Here is a 20,630-nt window from a genome sequence, read left to right as displayed (position 1 = left end):
ACAGTTTCCCTAACTTAATTATTACTTAATACATATTCGTAATTTACGTTACGTAATAATATTTTTTAAACTTAATTGTGATTATGTATGTTATTGCTATGGTATAAATTTCAAGTATATAATTAGTCAAGAGTCAAAAAAAGCAAAAAAAAATAATAATAAGCTCGTAGTTCATCTACTAACGGCAAAAATCCTTAAAAAAAGAATGACACGTGCGTTTGATAAGATTTATAATTTTTACAAGTGCGCATTTGAAAGTACTTCTTATCAACTAGCTGCACATAAACCCACTAAAAAATGTTTATTATATTTTTTTTTAGTTAACAACTGCGTACGCTGATATATCATCTAACATTTTTAGTTATCTCTTAATCATTCATCTCCCCCCCCCCTCTCTCTCTGCTTTGATAACTGCAACTTACATTCAGTTAGGCCGTACGTTGTTTGTTCAATTCTGATAACCTCAATTTGAAATGAATGAGATTAAAAACTGTTTTTTGAGTCCTCAAGTAATTACTCGCGTCTCTTAGTCCCGTGCGTGTCTGCGGTGCTCTGACTTCATTTTGGAAAGGTACACTATCAAATACGTTCAAATTGTTTTTAAATATTATACTTTTTATCTAAATTGTTTGTTTGAAACAAATTTTGATATTACAAACTATTACTGCAAGGGGTGGAAATTACAAGGGCAATAAAGACAGAATGTCATTACTTTTTTTAATAGATATACTATCTGATCTATAATAATTTATTATAAAATGCCTTAAATTTATCTAAAACCTTTTGGCTGAAACAATTTTTGAAGAAACAAACTATTACCGTAAAAAGGGTGTTGAAATTTAAAAAAAAAAAAAAAAACTTTCTAAGTATCAAATTTGTCGGAATTTATTAATAAACATCTTAATGTTACCTTAAACGTTTGTACAAAAATCATTTATACGATCGCGTATTAGTGCAAGGGATGAAAAATAATGTTTTGAGATCAAAAGTAATCGCATAACTACCTCAGTAGGTATAATATGAAATTCGTTAATAAATTCAATGCTGGCTGCATTAAGTTAAAAATATTCAAACTATTTTTGCTGCATGGAATATGAGAAAATGTTAAATCGATATTTTTTTAATATTGGCGAACATATAGGATGTTATGTAGTCTAAATTAAGTTCTAAAAATGTTCCAGGAGTTTATAGAAGTTTCCAAAATATTTTCCAGAAGAAATGGGTACTTCGAAATCTACCTACGCCTGTAGGCTGTGCCGAAAGGTCTATATATATATATATATATATATATATATATATATATATATAGACGGAAGCGTGGATGATCACCGACTGAGTTGTGATAGTTCACACGAAGCGAACCTGACCTTCCACCCTGCGAGGCAGTTTCGAACTGTGGGTGACGAATCACCTAGTGACCTGTTGCCACAGCAAGAACTGTGTCCGTGTGGTTGGCTTCAACCCCGAGGAAACAACAACGCGTGGTCGCTCTGGACTCCTTGATGCGGTGACCACCACCACGACAGCCAACTGCGCCAGAGTGTGCGCGAGCTCGTGTTCTGACTCCCGGGAGACACACTTCACAGATCTCCTCTCCACACATTAGCATTTTTATTGAGGGCGCCGCATCACAGTCCGGGGATGTTCTCTGTGCATGTAGCACAACAGATGAACTACGTAATGACATGTGAGCAAGACTTTCAGTGCAAGCCACAGATGTGTAGCATCTAACCTTGGTAACGAGAAAATTCCTGTGTTCTCGTGTAGCAAGTACACTTATTAAACGCAACTCGGACACGAAATTTAACGTAGAATCCTTTAAAATAATGCCGAGCGTGATAAATATATACGTAAATTGTGTTTACAACTGCATTCATTGACGCGAATCACACTAAGTTCCCGCACCCGCCGCTAGAATTCGTTGCCGTTGCAGCCACGTCGACTATCGAATCATTCAATATTGCAGAGCGAAATTTTAAACTATATATTGAAACGACTCTGATAAAAGTGAAAAAATACTTGAAGAAATACTAAACACCAGCTTTGGACCTGATTTTCGAGACGGCGTGCCTATCTAGTTAAAATTCATCAAACAGTTAATACTATAATGTTTTTTTGACGTGATAACGTCTTATAAATCGATGAACGCCGGCTGCACGCACGAAAAAGCATGACTCATTGTCACGTTCAACCTGAGTCGAGCGTGCAAGAACCGGCCAACCACCGTGCGAGAAAATCTTCTATAATATCAAACAGGTTAAGGCGGGCTTTTTAAAAGCAGCAATTTAAAAAAATTGATAAAATTTATCACGTAAAATTATCTTCCGTAAACCGACTTTACAGACAACCCCCTTATTTTTTGTATTTGCGAACTTTGGTTCGCTTCATCCACCTCAGATGACAGCAGCGTGTGTCGAGAGCTGAGATAATAATAATAATAATAGACCAATCGCAAACTTTATGCAAGTGTCATTTGTTAAAAGTGCTGCATGGACTTTGATTGATGTGCGAAATATACGTGGGTTGAAACTAAAGTGGCAAATGAGGACAGGGGATTTAGGAACTCTGAAACAGGACAGTAAACAATCAATTTTACAAACCGCTTGTGTACTTGCTCACTCTCAAAATTTCCTCACTCAGGTACTTGCAAACATTTCAAACCACTCGCATACTTGTACACTCGCCTTGTACTATGGGTCCTTCTCGCATCCTTACTATGGATTCAGTGCTTTATCACGTTTCTGCCAAAAATTGTGGCATTTTGCAGAGCAATAATTCTCTTCTTCAGCTCTCCACGCAAAAATTTTGGTAAAACGCTAGTCTGAAAGAAGCGGCTTCGCTACTAATAAAAAAAATTATGAAAACTTAAAATAAGAAATATATTTTCAAATGTTTACTGCTTAAAATTAAACTGTGAACTCGGTATTGTAGTGAAATGTTAATAATGAGTAATTCACAGAAATTTTTTCATCAGAAATAGAACAATCTGTAAAGTAGCTAAGCACATCTGAATGAATATGAAAAATAATGTGTTCACTCGCATATTTGTGTATTATTTCACAAATGTCTTAATCTCTCTATCTGTGAAGTTTCACTTGTGACGCTCGATTCGGCGGCCAGGCCACCAATTGCTTTGCTTGCCGCGAAATACTGCGACAGCTGCGAAGTTGTCGTAGTGTAAGGTGGCAAATTTTACTGTTCTTTTCGAGGCCCAATTTAGAAATCCAATTTCCCGCTGCTTTATAGGTCTTCGAGGAAGAAATATGTAAATTGTTTTCCAACGCCCAGAAAAAAATTATTTCGTGTCCTTGTTGAATCCTTTCGCCGAGTGTGTTCGGTCAGGCGATGGCGTGTCTGGCTGGTTCCAGAGACCGTCTGCCTCTACTCGACGGCTGGTGTACTTTCCACCCCCGCTCCAGTGAATTAGTTTTATTTTCATGTACTGGCCTAATTAATAGGCATAACTGCTTCTGGCAGAAATTTAAGCTGAAATTTTAAAAAACCAATATTATTAAGATAATGAGTTTAAAAATAATGGTTATTTAATTTTATGAAAAAAATTGTGTCTGTTGTACATAACTCAAAAATATATTTGCTTTGCAATGCATTTTATACGGGTAAAAATTAGAAAAAAATTTGCATCCTTGAGTTAAACGTTAATTGCTTACATTAAGAAAGAAACCAGTGGCATTGGTCAATATAAGTAATATTATTAGTGAACTGAAAAATTCGCAGATTAATTTAAGGATACGATAACAATCAACTATGTAGACCTCTAAGCTGCTTCCGCAATAGGTACGCAGTTCACAATGACAACCCGTGACTGAAGTAGTGCCGAATCACAGGCTACCAAGTTGAGACGTCTCACCAGTCTACAGCCAGTGAACAGGTGACATTTGCCTGAGCATAACAGGACTGCGGAGTGGTAACTGAAAACGCTAATTTTTCCGAAGTATACGCGCTGAGTTTATTACTAATAATTATTCGTTTCTGGTGTAAGAACCGTTTTATGATCTAGTACTGGTCAACGAGGCTTCTTTGCGAATGGCGTTCATAAAACCTTTGTGTTATATTTAATCCCCCGAAGACCTGCGAGTTTGTACAGGCGCAGGTCCAATCACGTTCAGTTTGGTCACAAACCCGAGGCCGCTCGTCATACAGTGCACTTGGGCGATCATACATCACACCTCGCATTCATTCGTGGGCAGCAGAGGCATACACCAATAAATGCTAAAGATTTTAGTAATTTGCTTGTTTGTACATAATAGTACTAGAATATAATTTATAACTTGTAAAAAATTCTTGTTTTATTTCTTAAACTTGTAATTTTATGGTATTATATGGTCATATTTAATCAAATAAATAGTTTTAACCCTGCAATATATTAATGAGCAAATTTTTAAATAATATTTTGAATTTTTTTTTCCAGAATTTATAGGTTAATAATTACAGATTTTCAAAATGGTAGCTAATATGGCCGATAAGATGGCGAATGCTACGACGGTCTGGTAATAAATACTACTGCACTCCAGCGGGTAAAAAATAATCTAATATCTTAGTTGCATGTAATCTTTAACAGGTGAAAACAAAATGGCGGATCCAAAATGGCCGGCATGACGTCATTATGGTTGGTGTAAAATATATTCCTTGATATTAGTAGTGGGGGTCTCCGTGGAGGAAGGACCGCCGAAATTTCTTTTGGCCTCACCAGGTTCGAAACGATGACTCCAAGTTTCATAATGTATAGACTTTTTGATTAAGATTTTTCTAAAATTGTAATTGAAAAATTGTATATATTTACAATTTTTTAGATTTTTTGATAATAATTACGGATTTTCAATATGGCGGACGTGCTGTTATAATCTAAATCGCATAATCCAAGATGGCGGAAAGTTCTAGAAAACGAAGTGGCGGAAAGTTCAAAAATTAAAAAATGGCGGCTCTGAAGTTTCAATTCAAACTAGCGGATTAAGGAGTGGGGCACTCTTATTTCAAGATGGCGCTGTGACATCACAATTCAAAAAATGGTGGAATCCACGATGGTGGCCGGGATCGAGCTCATCCAATATGGCAGCCGCGAGGTCACAATCCAAGATGGCGGACCGACATTTCCACTCCTCTTCCTGCACCCTAGTGTGCCGGAGGAACTATTAACTAGAACCGTTTAATGTAAAGAAGTAATTGGGCCGAAAATATTCAAGCGCACATACTGGTAATGAAACATCAAACTTTGAGCGCATTCAAACTTGGACGGACAGGATTGTAAGCTGTAAATGGCGTGAGCTGCGTGCGTGGAGCCGCCAGTGGTGGACTGCTGGTCTTCTGGGCGAGCCGTGAGTCGCGGCAGGCGGCGGCCGAGGGAACGGCCGAGGGAACGACCCCTTCGCAGGGCCGTTAAATATTCAGGCGGCGGAAGAGCGGCCCGCGGCGCCGAGTGCGGCCCGGTAATGGGCGTAATGAGCGGACCGACAGCCGACGATCGACCGCCAGGCGTGACCTCGCCCCGGTTCCAGTTACCGCTTCCGTTCCCGTCGGGCGTGCGCTGCGTCCCGCGACCTCACGTCCGGCTGGAAACTACGCGCAGTGACCACGTGCGGCTCGTTCAGGAGCCGCGGCCGAGTCTGCGGTGCAGCCGGCGCCATCAGGGAGGTTGTGTGCCCTCCGGTCTGGCACGGTGTGCATTCAGTTAGTTAAATATCCTCACAACCAACTGGTGTAGTTCGGGCGTCGCCAACTGTGAGAGTGAATGTCAAATGTTCACACAAAGGGCCGCGAAGAGCATGATTTTTGGAAGTGAAACTTCTTTGAGCGCGAGAGGAGCCTGCGTCTGACGCCATCCGACTCGCTGGCATCTAGTAGGGGAGTGTCAGGGCAGAGGGTAACACAGCGGGGTTTGAGGTTATTGTTGTGCACTGCGCTACGAGCCATCTTCACAAGAAAATTGAGTATTTCAACAGTGATTAATATTTATTTTTAATGAATATTCTTTGATCAATAATTATTGATATCCTGACCTGTTATTTTTAAATTAGTAATAATTTTGTTAATTCAGAAAAATTGTCTTCTCTCTTTTTCTCTCTCTGCAGTTTTCTCTGCTCTGTCTCTACTCACGAGTCGGGGTTGGAATTGCCAAAGAAGTGTCACTTCTGCCACGTGTACACGTACTCTTTTTTTATATAGAGGCAACATTTAACTATACTCGTTTATGTACATATATTATATTATTGTTGTTGCTCATACAACTACACCTGGTTCTAACTTACTCCAATCTGTAGCGGATCCAAGGATAACGAGTGTGGTAGGGTTCTTGCGGATCTGTAGAGATGGCATCTCTTATTACATCGGATAAAATTACGTTTTCTGGGTAAAACATAATTTTCTGAACACGAGTATCATTTCTCTTTTTTTTTATCTACGTGGTTCTGGCTCTGCCTCTGATTCTCCGAAGTCGACGTTTTATTAAAAATTGTAAATTTTAGCATATGTTATGTCCTCTAACCGTAAACTGTTTACCAGAAGAAGAAAAAACTTCGATGTTATAAATTGCCTTATTAAATTCAAGTTATTAATTTTTCCTGTCAATTACAAGAATATGGCTTAAAAAACTTTCTAGTTCACAATTAAAAGTAATGATGATGAGTTATTATAAATTATTCCTATTGTGCCTACCATCGCTTATTTTTCATATTGCAATAATTACGTAAAACTATCGCACTGAATGACTGAGTAAATTAGAACGCTTTAAAAATAAAACGTTAATAAACCCGTCGATGACAGTAAGTTAAGTTAAATAATTCTCCATCGCTACCAATAATTTAATTTATTTTAAAGAACTAAGACATAATCTGACACTATAGTTTAAAATTTCTTTAATTTTTCCATGCCCTAACTATATATGTATTCGTTGTTCAATATTATTGAGTCCAATTTTTTTCGAAAGTTTCAAATCCGATATGCAATTTGATTTGAGTTTCCATTAGTAATAAAACATTATGTAAATACCTACAGAGCTACAAGTAATTGTGTATTGAAGCCGCAGTCGCTGGTGAAAACGATGTCCTCTCGCAGCAACGCAGCAACGCAAACAACGCAAACAACACAAACAGTATTCGGAATTGCGGTCGCCTCGCTGTTTGTGTTTCCCACGGCTCGAAGCCCGGAGACATACACTCTGCAGCAGAGCGCCTGCACGCACGAAGGTATGTGACCACCCACACGTTCGTGTCGTGCGGTCTGCCTGACCACAGTGCTCGCAGGCGGAGCAGCCTCCTGGTCTTTTTTATCTTAAAACTAGATGCGTACCGCTAATTACGCTTATTTAGGAGCGCTATGAGAAACAATGATGAGAGTGAATTTTACGATGCACGCGCAGCATGCGACGAAATGTTCACAGTATGAAAAACAGGCTACATACAAATAAAAATTATACATGTGCTTTGAAACATTATACTTAAGTTATTGATATTGAATACTAGCCCATATAATTTAAAACATTTATTTATTGCTAATATTAGTGATATAAATTGTGTTTATAAACTTTTTCAAGTGTATTTTAAAATGTATTTGTGTCAGGTTATGTATAATTTATTTGCATTAAAAATTATTACATTATTTTTTTTTTAATAAATGATTAAACTTAATAAAATAGAATGAACATCTAACATATTTATTGATTTTCTTTGTTAATGAAACGTTATCTAGATTATTTCATTAAATTTTGTATCCATATTTATATTAACACCGAATACTGATTATTTATTTTTTTTAAATTGATTGATTTATACTTTTCCAACCGTATTTATTATATTACTCCAGTCTTTTTATTATTTTTTTCTATTAATAATTTGCATGCAAAATCAAAGTTTTTTTATACCAAGTAAGAATAACTTCTAACGCACTTTTTAATTTTTTTAACGTGAATTACTTTAGGAGATGAATATAATATATGACATTGCCTATTTTATTGTTTCTGAGCGTTAGCAAAAAAACACTTCATTGTGCAAAAAGTCTTTAACGTTTTAAATTTCAAGTTACGTTATAATTGTATTGTTAACAACCTGTGGGTATTTAAATTAAAACTATTTCGCAACACGGTATAGGAAACGTTCTTGGGTTAGGAGCTTTTTTAGTTATAATTTATTTTTGAAGTGAAACTTCTTTAATGGTGGCAGGGTAAGTCGAGCGAGAACTCATCGGAGCGTAACGAAAACGGCAACGCCCAGGAGGGGAGTGCTTGTAGGGGAGAGGGTGGGGGGAAAATTCAGCTCAAGCAAGCGTTTGTTTACACGACTCTACAGCAATGCAGTTTTATATGCACTGGGAACGAGAAAAATAATTCTCTTTAAAAATTCAATCAATTTCAGTCACGAGTTTGTGTGAATTATGGGATTTTTGTCCATAGGTCAAGTTTATTACGTAAGTGTGACGTTTCACTCGTAAGCGCGAGGTGGCAACGCCAACATTTTTTTTAATTTTATGTTAATAGCGTGGCTCGGGAGACATCACGCGCTTCTCTGATAGGCCGAATGCAACTGTGTCCGCAACACGCGACCAATCAGCGCTTCGCCCGACTCACGGCCGGCGGGAGTTGGCGGCCTTCGTTTCACAGACCCCCGGTCAGTTCCCGAACTTACCCCAAGTTCGCGGTCGCAGTAATTTAACACCATCTTGTCCAAATTGCATGCATCGTCAGGATTTTAAAGTATTTTAAATATCTCCAACAAAACTCATCCAACCTTTTCTCGGCTAGACTGTAAAAACCTACCATCCCGGGAAAAAAATGTATGAATGAGTTCATACGAGGTTAAAAATAATTTAACAATGATTTTACTTTTAACTGGCTATCATCCCGCAAAAAAAAAGCACTTAAATTTCGATTATGTCAGACACCTAACCTAAGCTATGTTTTACTTAACAACAGCAAAAAAAAGTCATAAAATGCACGAACACTTATAATTCGAACTTCTGACTCGAGATCAATGAATCCCAGGTTTCTCCCCCCCCCCCCCTCTCCGAAACAGCGTAGACAAGAGTTCGGCTAGAGGAGAGAGGAGAGGCAAGCTACCTGTAACTTCACAATAACTACAAATATGTTTAATCTACGAAAAATATCGATACATTTATATAGGATCCCAGTGTCAACGAACTAGACTACAGTAGTTGGACTGTTTGTCCTGGAGCATGAAAGAATATTTAATTCTAGACAATTACTAACCGTGCCATTCGCAATGTTTCTCTGTTAACTTGAAAATTATTTCTAACGGAACCATTATTCTTATCTACTGATAGAATATAATATCTTACAACGGGAAATAAAAATTCATTTGTAGCTACCATAATTTTATAGCTAGAGCAATTACTATATATATATATATATATATATATATATATATATATATATATATGAAACTGTTCAGTTAAGTGACCTAACACAGAGCCGTTGTAAGTCTAAGAAATGAAAATAATAAAGCAGCAGTCCAATTAGCGACCTCTTTTTTTTCAACAATGTTCCACCTGCGCACAAAACAAAAACAAAAAGTGGTTAATTTCCTTTGACATTTCATCTGAATGAATTCTGGAAATGTTTCGACGTGATTGCCCAGGGCCCAGAGCAGTGCACACTCGTGTGACATCCAGGCCGACAGTCGCGCACGCGAACATGGCAGCGTGTGTTGGGCACGCAAAAAGCAACAGGCTAAGTACAGGCGAAGAGTTTTTGTTTTCGTTTGTTGTGGGGAAAAAAAAATTGGTATTCAAAAAGTTAAAACCACTGTCTCGCGAGCGCTCATGCAGACAGCGCCGTGTTGTGTGTCAAGTATAATATAACTTCCGTCCCGCCGCCACCCCCGTGAAACTCGGCGAGGTGTGGGTTGGAATGCTGGAGGGGGGGAAGCATCCCACGCCAGACGCAGCCCGCGATGCACCCCCCACCCCTGTCCGCATCCCGGGCATACGCCCACTAGCCTCTCATCACTGGCCTGCGTGGGCATCCACACACACACACACTCTCTCTCTCTCTCTCTCTCCTGTGCACGACTATCGCCACTGGCCCTGTCCTTGTTCCAGTGTGCCATGTTGCCAAGTGCACGCCAGACAACCGTTCAGATGTAATAAAACACTTTAAAAAGTATTTGAAAAGTTATACTTTGTAAAGTAAAAATTGGGAAAAGAGAATTTCGGAAATAGGCTAAATTTTCCTATTGTAGTTAATCATCTAATAACACTCATTTTTGAAATACTTCCTTAGACGCGTTACGGAACAATGAGATGAGTGAATTGTGATGCGCGCGCAACACGCAACTAAATTTTCACAGCATGAAAAAAAAAAAGGCTAGATATAAATTAGACTTATATGTGTACTTTTAATTTTTTTTAATTTAGTGATTGATATTAAATATTGGACTATATCATTAAAACATTTATTTATTGTGAATACTAGTGATGTAATGTGTTTATAAACTTTGTCAAGTGTATTTATATAAGTGAGGTATGTACTTCGATGTGAGGTTGCTTGTGAGCTTCCATTGTCGCTGGCAGGGAGTGTCTGTGGAGGGTTTAGTAGTCTCCTGGCAGTTTTCATGGGAGTGTTGTGAGGTTATGTTCCGTGTGTGTTGTTAGGAACGCGGGAGACACGGCCACTGACGTCACGCACACATACCTTGGGGAATCAGGACGTCCCGGCCTCGCCACGCCCCTGCCCCCGCGCCCTCCTTCCTCTACCCCTGAGCGGCCTGGGGATTCCGCGGGCTCACAGAGGCCGCCGTGTGGAGTGGCGTGAATAAGCGCAGGTGTTCTGGACGCTTCGAGCGCCGGGTCGGCCCGGGATGACGCGACACGTCACAACCACTCCAGTCGGTTCCAGAAACACGGCCATGGGTGTAAAAGCGGTGAAGCCGGCCTGCGCGGGAGTTCCTGAAGAGCGAGTTGTGCGAGTGCGACTGAGTGTCGCGAGGCTGTGTGTGGACAGGGGCGAGGTGAGGGGCGAACCACTGAGCCTGGCTCTGTGAGGAGTGCGAACTGCGGAACTTGACAGATACTTAGTGACAATAAGTGTGGTGATATAATTAGTAATGTAAATATTTGTAGCAAAAAAAATTTAAAAAAAAGTATTTGGGCTATCCTTACGAACCTGTTTTCCCCACGCGGAACAGTATAATTTACTATTACATAATATATAAATAATTCAAATTAATAAATTAGAATATAAAAATTTAGCATGTTATTTTATTATTTTTTGTTTATATCTAGTATTTTAATTAAATAAATAATTATTTTTATACGCATGTTTTAATTTAATATTTAATATTGAGTATTTATTTTAATTTTCTAATTTGGCTAAATTTAATCTTCCCCATTGTTCCGCAATGTTTCATAACACCCGTGCATTTTTTTGAAGGGTTCGTGGTGCTATTTGGTTCGTGGTAGTTGTTGAATAGTCGTGAGAGATGTGTGTCGCTGGCATGGACTCGGACACACGATGCGCAGGAGGCGTGACGGCACAGAGACACATGCGGACCACACGTCACCACCACCACGCCGACCGCCTGGCCGGTGGACCGGCGCACAGCAGTTGCGCGAGAAGATACCACCGCTCGTGTCCTTGTCGCCAGGCAATCTGCCTCCCCGGAAGGCAGGTTCACCGCACGCCTATTCAAAAGACCTTCTCCCGGTTGGGGGAGGGGTGTATGGGGGGGTAGAAGAAGGAGAATTATTTAAACGAAACTACGACTCCCGCCCCGCTCCCAAAGTACAGTCTCTTCCCCCGCTCCGCTCGCAATGGGACCGAGAAATTCAATTAATGTCGCGGACGAGAAATTTCATTTCTGTGATTTGATTCCTCCGCGGGTAAGAGCGCGGGAAGGAGTGGGAGGGGAAGGGGAGACAATGGCGTCTCGCGCGGGCAGATGTCTCTCTCTCTCTCTCTCTCTCTCTCTCTCTCTCTCTCTCTCTCTCTCGCAGGCTCCGCGGGAACACTGCTGGGAGCGACGCCGTGGACCTGCAGCATCTCACCTCGGCGACCAGCGAGCTCCTGTGTCCTTGTGGGGTCGTTACCACAACGCCGAAATACCACAACGCCGAAATACCACAACGCCGAACGTACAATAACGCCGAATACCATAACGCCGAATGCCAAATTGACCGCAACGCCGAGAGCTAGAAAACTGCTGTGTACCACAACGCCGAAATACAGTAACGCCGGAAAATGTTGCTGAGTGGAGGGGGGCCACAGGAACAAACTAAAAAACAACTGAATGAATGTGTGTGTTTCTTAAATGTATCTTAACGCCAAAATACCACAACCTAACCTTATTTAGGCTAGCCTAACCTAACCTAAACTAACCTTACCTTACATTACCTAACCTAACCTTTGTGGCAGTCCTGCAATGACATTTTTCGGCGTTAGTGTGGCGGATACACTTGCTGTGCGAAACCTGGACACGGAATTCAACGTAGAGTTCTTAAAAAATAATGACGAGCGTGATAAACAGATGCAAATTGTGTTTTCAACTTCACTTCTGGTCGCGAATCACGCGTAGTTTCCGCGTCCTTCCTACGAAATTCGGCTGCCGAAGCAGCTACGTCGGTTATCGAATCATTCCATTCTCATAGCGAGAACTTATACTATACAATGAAACTGCTCCGATAAACTGGGACAATACTGAACCCCATGCTTCGGACCTGACTTACGACAAAGAAACTTTCAGTTGTTATCTGAGGGTTTATTATTATTTTTTGACGTGACAACGTCTAATAAATCGATGAACGCTGGCTGCACGCACGAAAAAGTGTCCCGTTACACAAATTGTTCCGTTACGCTGTGTCCCATGTCGCACATTGTTCCGTTACGCTGTGTTCCGTTATGCTCATTGTACGCTTGCGCCGCATCTATCTCTCTTCCACTTGACTGTTTATAAAGTGAAGTGAAAAGTTAATGTGGTTTTCATTGCTTATTACAACAACAATTTCGGCAATAAAGGTTAATTATTCTTGCATTTTAAAAATCTGATTACTATTATAATTTCAAGGTTTTATTATTTTATTATTAAAATAAAAATGATTCAATTTTATTCATAAAGTATGCAATCATTTAATCAATGTTTTGTTATGACGTCAAGTTAAACTATCGTCCGCAAACCGACTTTACAGACAACCAATTTTTTTTTAATGACTCGATGAAACCCAGCACACCCACAGTTTTGGACGCTTGTTGAAGTCATATTTCGTGACCTGGTGTGACGATTGACGACGTATGCTGTCGCTCACGTACAACAACCGTTTATTTCCAGCGGACCGTCATACTCTGAAGCCCATCAACACCAGAGCGTGATAGCTTGCACCCGTCGTGCCGGTGTGAAATGCGCAATCCTAAACGTTAAGGTGTAAAGTTGGGGATGTTGGAGCCTGCAATAAAAGTCAAAATGACAGAAACTACTCCCCCTTTCCTCACCCCATCCATATCCGCTATGGATATCAAGTAATATATATTTTCTGTTAAAATTAAGTTTAATTCTATCTCTCGCTGATGTGCTGTTAACGTCTTTGTTTAACAACTCACTCTTCACGACAGAATATTTTATTATTCATCCTAGCGAGTTCCTCTCAATCTATTAAAAAAATTTCAATCATTAGTCTCCATACAGGTTGCGGATTACCTGAGGATTTTAGGTAGTATAGAATACCTTCCAATTGCATACCAAAAAATTGACAGTTATTTTAACGCATTTCTATGATTTTATATGAATTTTAGAGTACTAATTAAAAAATAGGCTACTCACGAAACATTGAACTAACAAACAAAAAAAGGTGCGTATACTTATGTACGCGCGTTAGACATTATACTTTCTTGGCGTAATAAAAAAATAACTATAATTTTGTATGCAAATAATTAATTTAAATAAAATAAGTCTTGGAGTGATATAAAATTGTTGTAAAATATAAATTCATTAAATTAATTAATTAAGTAAAATAATCTGTATATTTTAATTAATAAAGAAATCAATAAATATGCTTGATGTTTATTATAATTTATTGTTTTGATTATTTATTCAATAATGTAATAATTAATTATTTAAAAAACAAATAAAACTGGAACATACACTTTCTTATATAAATAAACTTGAAAAAGTTTGCAAACCCAATTTCTATCACTAATATTCACAATAAATAAGTAGTTTTATTTATATGGAACAGTATTCAATATCAATCTCTGAAGTTTATAATTTAAAAGCACATATATAATTATTATTTGTATGTACCTTCTTTTATGCAGCCTTTGTTTATCCGGTGAAAATGTCGTTACATGGTGAGCGCACATCATCATTTTTATAACGCACTCAAAGAAGTATAACTTCAAAAATATCTGCAAAGAGAAATACTAAACACAATAATTGAAATCAAACTGTTTAACATTATTACATATACCTTAAAATCTTAAAATGTCACCCGACTTCAAAGGTCATTTGCGGCATGAAGTGGAATGTAATTTTACCTCCCACTTCTCTAGTATTGTCAGTGAGACAGCTGCAGTTGAGTTTGTATTGTTGACCGGAGTAACTTCAACTGAAGAACAAACTCCTGCTCCATGGACTGCTGCAGCCATGGTGCTAGTGACAGGAGATAGTGACAGGTGCTAGTGACAGGTGCTAGTGACAGGTGCCAGTGACAGGTGCCAGTGACAGGTGCTAGTGACAGGTGCTAGTGACAGGTGCTAGTGACAGGTGCTAGTGACAGGTGCTAGTGACAGGTGCTAGTGACAGGTGCTAGTGACAGGAGATAGTGACAGGTGCCAGTGACAGGTGCTAGTGACAGGTGCTAGTGACAGGTGCTAGTGACAGGTGCTAGTGACAGGTGCTAGTGACAGGAGATAGTGACAGGTGCCAGTGACAGGTGCTAGTTACAGGTGCTAGTGACAGGTGCTAGTGACAGGTGCTAGTGACAGGTGCTAGTGACAGGTGCTAGTGACAGGAGATAGTGACAGGTGCTAGTGACAACTGCTAGTGACAGGTGCTAGTGACAGGTGCTAGTGACAGGTGCTAGTGACAGGTGCTAGTGACAGGAGATAGTGACAGGTGCTAGTGACAGGAGATAGTGACAGGTGCCAGTGACAGGTGCTAGTTACAGGTGCTAGTGACAGGTGCCAGTGACAGGTGCTAGTGACAGGTGCTAGTGACAGGTGCTAGTGACAGGTGCTAGTGACAGGTGCCAGTGACAGGTGCTAGTGACAGGTTCCAGTGACAGGTGCTAGTGACAGGTGCTAGTGACAGGTGCTAGTGACAGGAGATAGTGACAGGTGCCAGTGACAGGTGCTAGTGACAGGTGCCAGTGACAGGTGCTAGTGACAGGTGCTAGTGACAGGTGCTAGTGACAGGTGCTAGTGACAGGTGCTAGTGACAGGAGATAGTGACAGGTGCCAGTGACAGGTGCTAGTTACAGGTGCCAGTGACAGGTGCCAGTGACAGGTGCTAGTGACAGGTGCTAGTGACAGGTGCTAGTGACAGGTGCCAGTGACAGGTGCTAGTGACAGGTGCCAGTGACAGGTGCTAGTGACAGGTGCTAGTGACAGGAGATAGTGACAGGTGCCAGTGACAGGTGCTAGTGACAGGAGATAGTGACAGGTGCCAGTGACAGGTGCTAGTTACAGGTGCTAGTGACAGGTGCCAGTGACAGGTGCTAGTGACAGGTGCCAGTGACAGGTGCTAGTGACAGGTGCCAGTGACAGGTGCTAGTGACAGGTGCTAGTGACAGGTGCTAGTGACAGGTGCTAGTGACAGGTGCTAGTGACAGGAGATAGTGACAGGTGCCAGTGACAGGTGCTAGTTACAGGTGCCAGTGACAGGTGCCAGTGACAGGTGCTAGTGACAGGTGCTAGTGACAGGTGCTAGTGACAGGTGCTAGTGACAGGTGCTAGTGACAGGTGCTAGTGACAGGAGATAGTGACAGGTGCTAGTGACAGGTGCTAGTGACAGGTGCTAGTGACAGGAGATAGTGACAGGTGCCAGTGACAGGTGCTAGTTACAGGTGCCAGTGACAGGTGCCAGTGACAGGTGCTAGTGACAGGTGCTAGTGACAGGTGCTAGTGACAGGTGCTAGTGACAGGTGCTAGTGACAGGTGCTAGTGACAGGTGCTAGTGACAGGAGATAGTGACAGGTGCCAGTGACAGGTGCTAGTTACAGGTGCCAGTGACAGGTGCCAGTGACAGGTGCTAGTGACAGGTGCTAGTGACAGGTGCTAGTGACAGGTGCTAGTGACAGGTGCCAGTGGCAGGTGCTAGTGACAGGCGCTAGTGACAGTTGCTAGTGACAGGTGCTAGTGACAGGTGCTAGTGACAGGTGCTAGTGACAGGTGCTAGTGACAGGTGCTAGTGACAGGTGCTAGTGACAGGTGCCAGTGACAGGTGCCAGTGACAGGTGCTAGTGACAGGTGCCAGTGACAGGTGCTAGTGACAGGTGCTAGTGACAGGTGCTAGTGACAGGTGCTAGTGACAGGTGCTAGTGACAGGCGCTAGTGACAGGTGCTAGTGACAGGTGCTAGTGACAGGTGCTAGTGACAGGTGCTAGTGACGGTAGATAGTGACAGGTGCTAGTGACAGGTGCTAGTGACAGGTGCCAGTGACAGGCGCTAGTGACAGGTGCTAGTGACAGGTGCTAGTGACAGGTGCTAGTGACAGGTGCTAGTGACAGGTGCCAGTGACAGGTGCTAGTGACAGGTGCTAGTGACAGGTGCTAGTGACAGAAGGACGCCGATGAGCCACATCAGCGAGCAGACAGCAGCGGGAAGGTCGAGGCTCTAGCTCGGGGAAGAAGGGCCAATGGGCGCGGTGCAGCTCCCCTCCCCCTGAGGCGAGGAAACACGAGCCAGAAGGCGCATCCTGCACGGCTGTTGCCATGACGACCAGGACTCGCCTCCCGGCCGCGCCGATTACCGCGAGACCGCGCCTGACCTCAGTTCCCGACACGTCCCAGGAACCTCGTGTGTTCTTCCGCAGGCCTCGGCGCACAGCGGAGAACCTGGGGCGAGGTGGGGAGGGCGAGCCTGGGTCGGCTTCGACGTGGAAGGTTTGGCACCCGGGCCTGAAGGAACGCCCTAATATCCGAGGCAGTGGAGCCGGCGGAGTGACCGAAGTACCAGCCCCACGGCGTATCCTGCCACGAGTGAGGACTCGCTCTGGCAGTTGGTGGGTGTGTCCTGGGGAGTCCTTCTCTGATGACGGGCGGACGCTAGTCTGGACGGCTAGGAGGGGGTGGGTAGCTGGGTTGTCTGAGTCCCAGAGTTGTGATACTCTTGGGATGGGCATCCTCCAAGTCAACTACATTCAGCTGTATGGTTCGAGGGGCAGTGGTGACGATGATACTGGGATGAGTGTCCTCGTTTGTAGGTTCCTCTCTACACTCCTCCAAGTGGCAATGAAGCACTGGTAGCTCCAGCACGTCAAACCTTCGCAGCATTCTGCTGAACAATCTGTGTTCGTCGTTGTGGTGGTCACGCTATCATCTGTTCAGTATCTACTTGTCGCTGTGTTGTCCATGTTTGTTGTTTGTCTGTATTTACTGTTCTTGTCACAACTGTCTCGTCTACGCTGTGACATCATTCCGACCAATTTCATCCACGAAATTCTCTGAGCTGTGAATGCATTTAACATTTGACATGGGCTGATTTCGGCTTGTTTTCTGTTTTCTTGTTTCTTTGTCCGTTTTTCAGTTTTTTCTCTCTATTACTTACATTGTAAACACGCAACGGCGTATGTCCAAAATAAATTTTTAATGAATCTTCCACACTGCTAGAATAGTTCCAAGCAAGTACTAATTGGTTTTATATTTATGTTTTTTTTTAACTAACATAATTGCATTTCCACCTAGATTTTACTTTGAACTATAAAATTGTTTTCTCCGATCAAAGTTTTAATTGTAGTTTTTTAATTGAATACTAATAAGATGGCGTTATTGGGATGATAAGTTGAAGATAAATTTCAATAAAATAAAAAGTGAACCATGAGAAAAAATAAAAATTTATAAAAATTTAAAAGGTTATGTGTGGGTTTTTTTTTTTTTTCATTTCAATGAAACAAAGAACTTAGACTAATATTGAAGAATTCACCATAAAGATTTTTCCTTGAAATTGTTTTTTCAAGTGCCGAGGAAACCACGAATTTTATCTTCGTGCTACGTCAAACTGTGCCTAGTTACACATATTGTAAAATTGTATTTTATGTAGACGAGGTGATCTTTCGGTGGTTCGCCGTTGCCTTCTGCAATGTTGAGGTGAAGAGACAAGCGGGAATCCAACGAGATCATAATGAATCCCGCGATGATATTTATATGAGTTTTTAGTCTTTCCTGCAATTTAATTACGACTTTAAATTTTTTTTCTCTAGGTCCTAACCTGTGAATGAATCATACAGATACAATATTTCAAAACTGTTATTCAGTTTCATTTTCTTGGAAAGCAGTACAATATAATATAATCACGCTCTGTTTCTGCGAATATCTTGAAAAGGTTCTCCATGCGTGGGCGCTCTGCCTCGAGGCTCTTGCGTGGGAAGTTCTCCAGCTCTCTCCCTGGAATTAGACGAGAAAACCTCCTCCCCTGGAGCCTTCCAGGCCGTGTGCTGTTCGCAGTCTCTGTCCTGGTTCCAGGCCCCCTCCCCTCCCCTTGCCTTAGGGCCTTGCTCCGCGCACTAGCGATAAGCGTGCCGCGAAAAGAGGTGAATTACAGTGCGGTGAATTGGAGCAGTCTGCTGTAAAGTTGATTAGAATTTTATTTTATGTGTGAAAGTTATTTGCCAATATAATTAAGAGTTTTTTTTAATTCAATATATTTTTTTTTCATTATCTTTAAGTGGACTGGTTCTATTCAACCCACTGTTTTTATCCACCCCCTTTTTTACAGTACCAAAAAAACCGTTTCTGCTAGTTTTTACTTTGCAAATATTTTACTTCTTTACAATTTTCTAACTTTTTCTCGTTTCACAGATTTTTGTAATTTGTTTCCCCCTTTTTTGTTGGATAAAATTTGACTCTTTATTTGGTATTTGTATTCTTCGTAAATTTTCGCATCAAGTTTTGGTTATTTAGTCTTTTGATCCTGTCCAATCTTTTACTAAGATAATCTGATCAGGTTTATTCGTCAGTCATTTTTAGTAGTTTTTTTTTTCAGTAATATTTCTCTATTTTTTATCACCTGCCCCGCAATCTTCCACCAATGTTTTTTCTTTTCTTTCATCGTCTACTTATAATTACATTCTCACAACACTACCTAAGCCAGGTCCTGTGCTATTTCCAACATTTAACATTCAGGATGGAGGCCGTTAACATATCTTGGTTCGAACATAGACGAATGATGGATGTATGACTGTATAAAAAAATGTGTCTTGGCGTACATCCCTTGATGCCTCATTTTTTGTTGTCACTTTGTATGTTCGAGCTTAGGAACAGAAAATATTTGCGATTACTTTACAAGTGCATTTAATTATGTTCTGTGTAAAATTACTAATTTACAACAAAAGCAGTGTGACCGCGGTGGAAGCCATTCATTTTACGTTTGGATTCAAGTACAAGAATATCTGCTATTCTATCTTTTTGTTGTCGTTTGATTTTTTTATTAAATATGCCAATCCTGACTGTGTTTTAACCCGGATTTTAAAATGTTTCATTTAAATAAAAAAATTTGTAGCCTTAAAGTTAAATATCGTTGATTTCCGTTCGTTACGTTCCCGTGCCGTACACCGAGCTCGAGGCACAGCCGGCCTCGTGTGCAGGTAGGTGTCACTTCCAAACAGTGACCCGAACAGCCATAGAGCTGTGCTCGTCTCAAGACGACCAGGGCTTGCGAGCGAGGCTGGAGAAGCAGACGAGATACGAGCTGCAGCCTGCCTCTTGCAGGAAACCCCCTGAAGCGCATCTGAAGAGGGCTGGGCTTACAATCTAAAAACTGAGGATGAAACAGCATCTTCCCATTTCATTCTCTCGTTTTTTTACTGTCCGGACGAGTAAGTTTCTTTCTTAAAAAAAACTCTTGCTCTGTACAGCGTAAGATTATACCTATCCAAAGTAATAAATAATCGTGCATAAGAGCACGAGTAGAAAAAAAATACTTTCCAGGAAAAAGATAATACAGTTGCGAGAAAAAGAACATTATACGGATGGTTGCACCTTCCAAGTAACTTAAAATACAGCAATTTTTTTTTTAGCGGAAGTATGAATATCTTTGTGTTGCGATACTCTTACTTAGTTTAACAAGCGTTAACTTATTTGATGTTCTGAATTCAGCTCCTGATAGCAGGCGTTCTCGAGCAAAGATAAATTATATAAAATGCTTGTTCAGCTAAAAACGTTTCCTGGAATTGTTAGTGTGAAACTTCATACATAAATAGTTTTCTACAACTTTTTTTTTTCAATCCGACCTCGGGACTCGGGCCAAGTTGCGAGACACACGCAGACTTCCGGCGTGTGGGACTCTGGGTCTGAGTTCCGGTTAAGTCCGGTGTTTGAATCTGTATCCGTCTTCTCAGTCACAGCGCAGGCCTGTGGCCTGTAAATAGTCGAATACATGTTTTGTTTTACAGAGGGATGGTGGTATTATTGGTTATAAGACATTACCAGAGAATCAGATATTTTTATTTTAAAAAAATGGT

The 20,630-nt window shown here is 41.0% G+C and overlaps 1 protein-coding gene across 1 annotated transcript in view; it reads right to left on the bottom strand.

Annotated features, from left to right (window-relative positions):
- The window catches only part of LOC134532470 (uncharacterized), a 167,630-nt gene that overhangs the window by 130,175 nt on the left and 16,825 nt on the right, over positions 1 to 20,630 (bottom strand). The gene's annotated exons all lie outside the window — the stretch shown is intronic.

This window comes from Bacillus rossius, chromosome 6 (assembly GCF_032445375.1).
Source record: "Bacillus rossius redtenbacheri isolate Brsri chromosome 6, Brsri_v3, whole genome shotgun sequence".
Taxonomy (NCBI): domain Eukaryota; kingdom Metazoa; phylum Arthropoda; class Insecta; order Phasmatodea; family Bacillidae; genus Bacillus; species Bacillus rossius.
The sequence above is the reverse complement of the archived record's forward strand: the minus strand, read 5'-3'. Positions and strand labels throughout refer to the sequence as shown.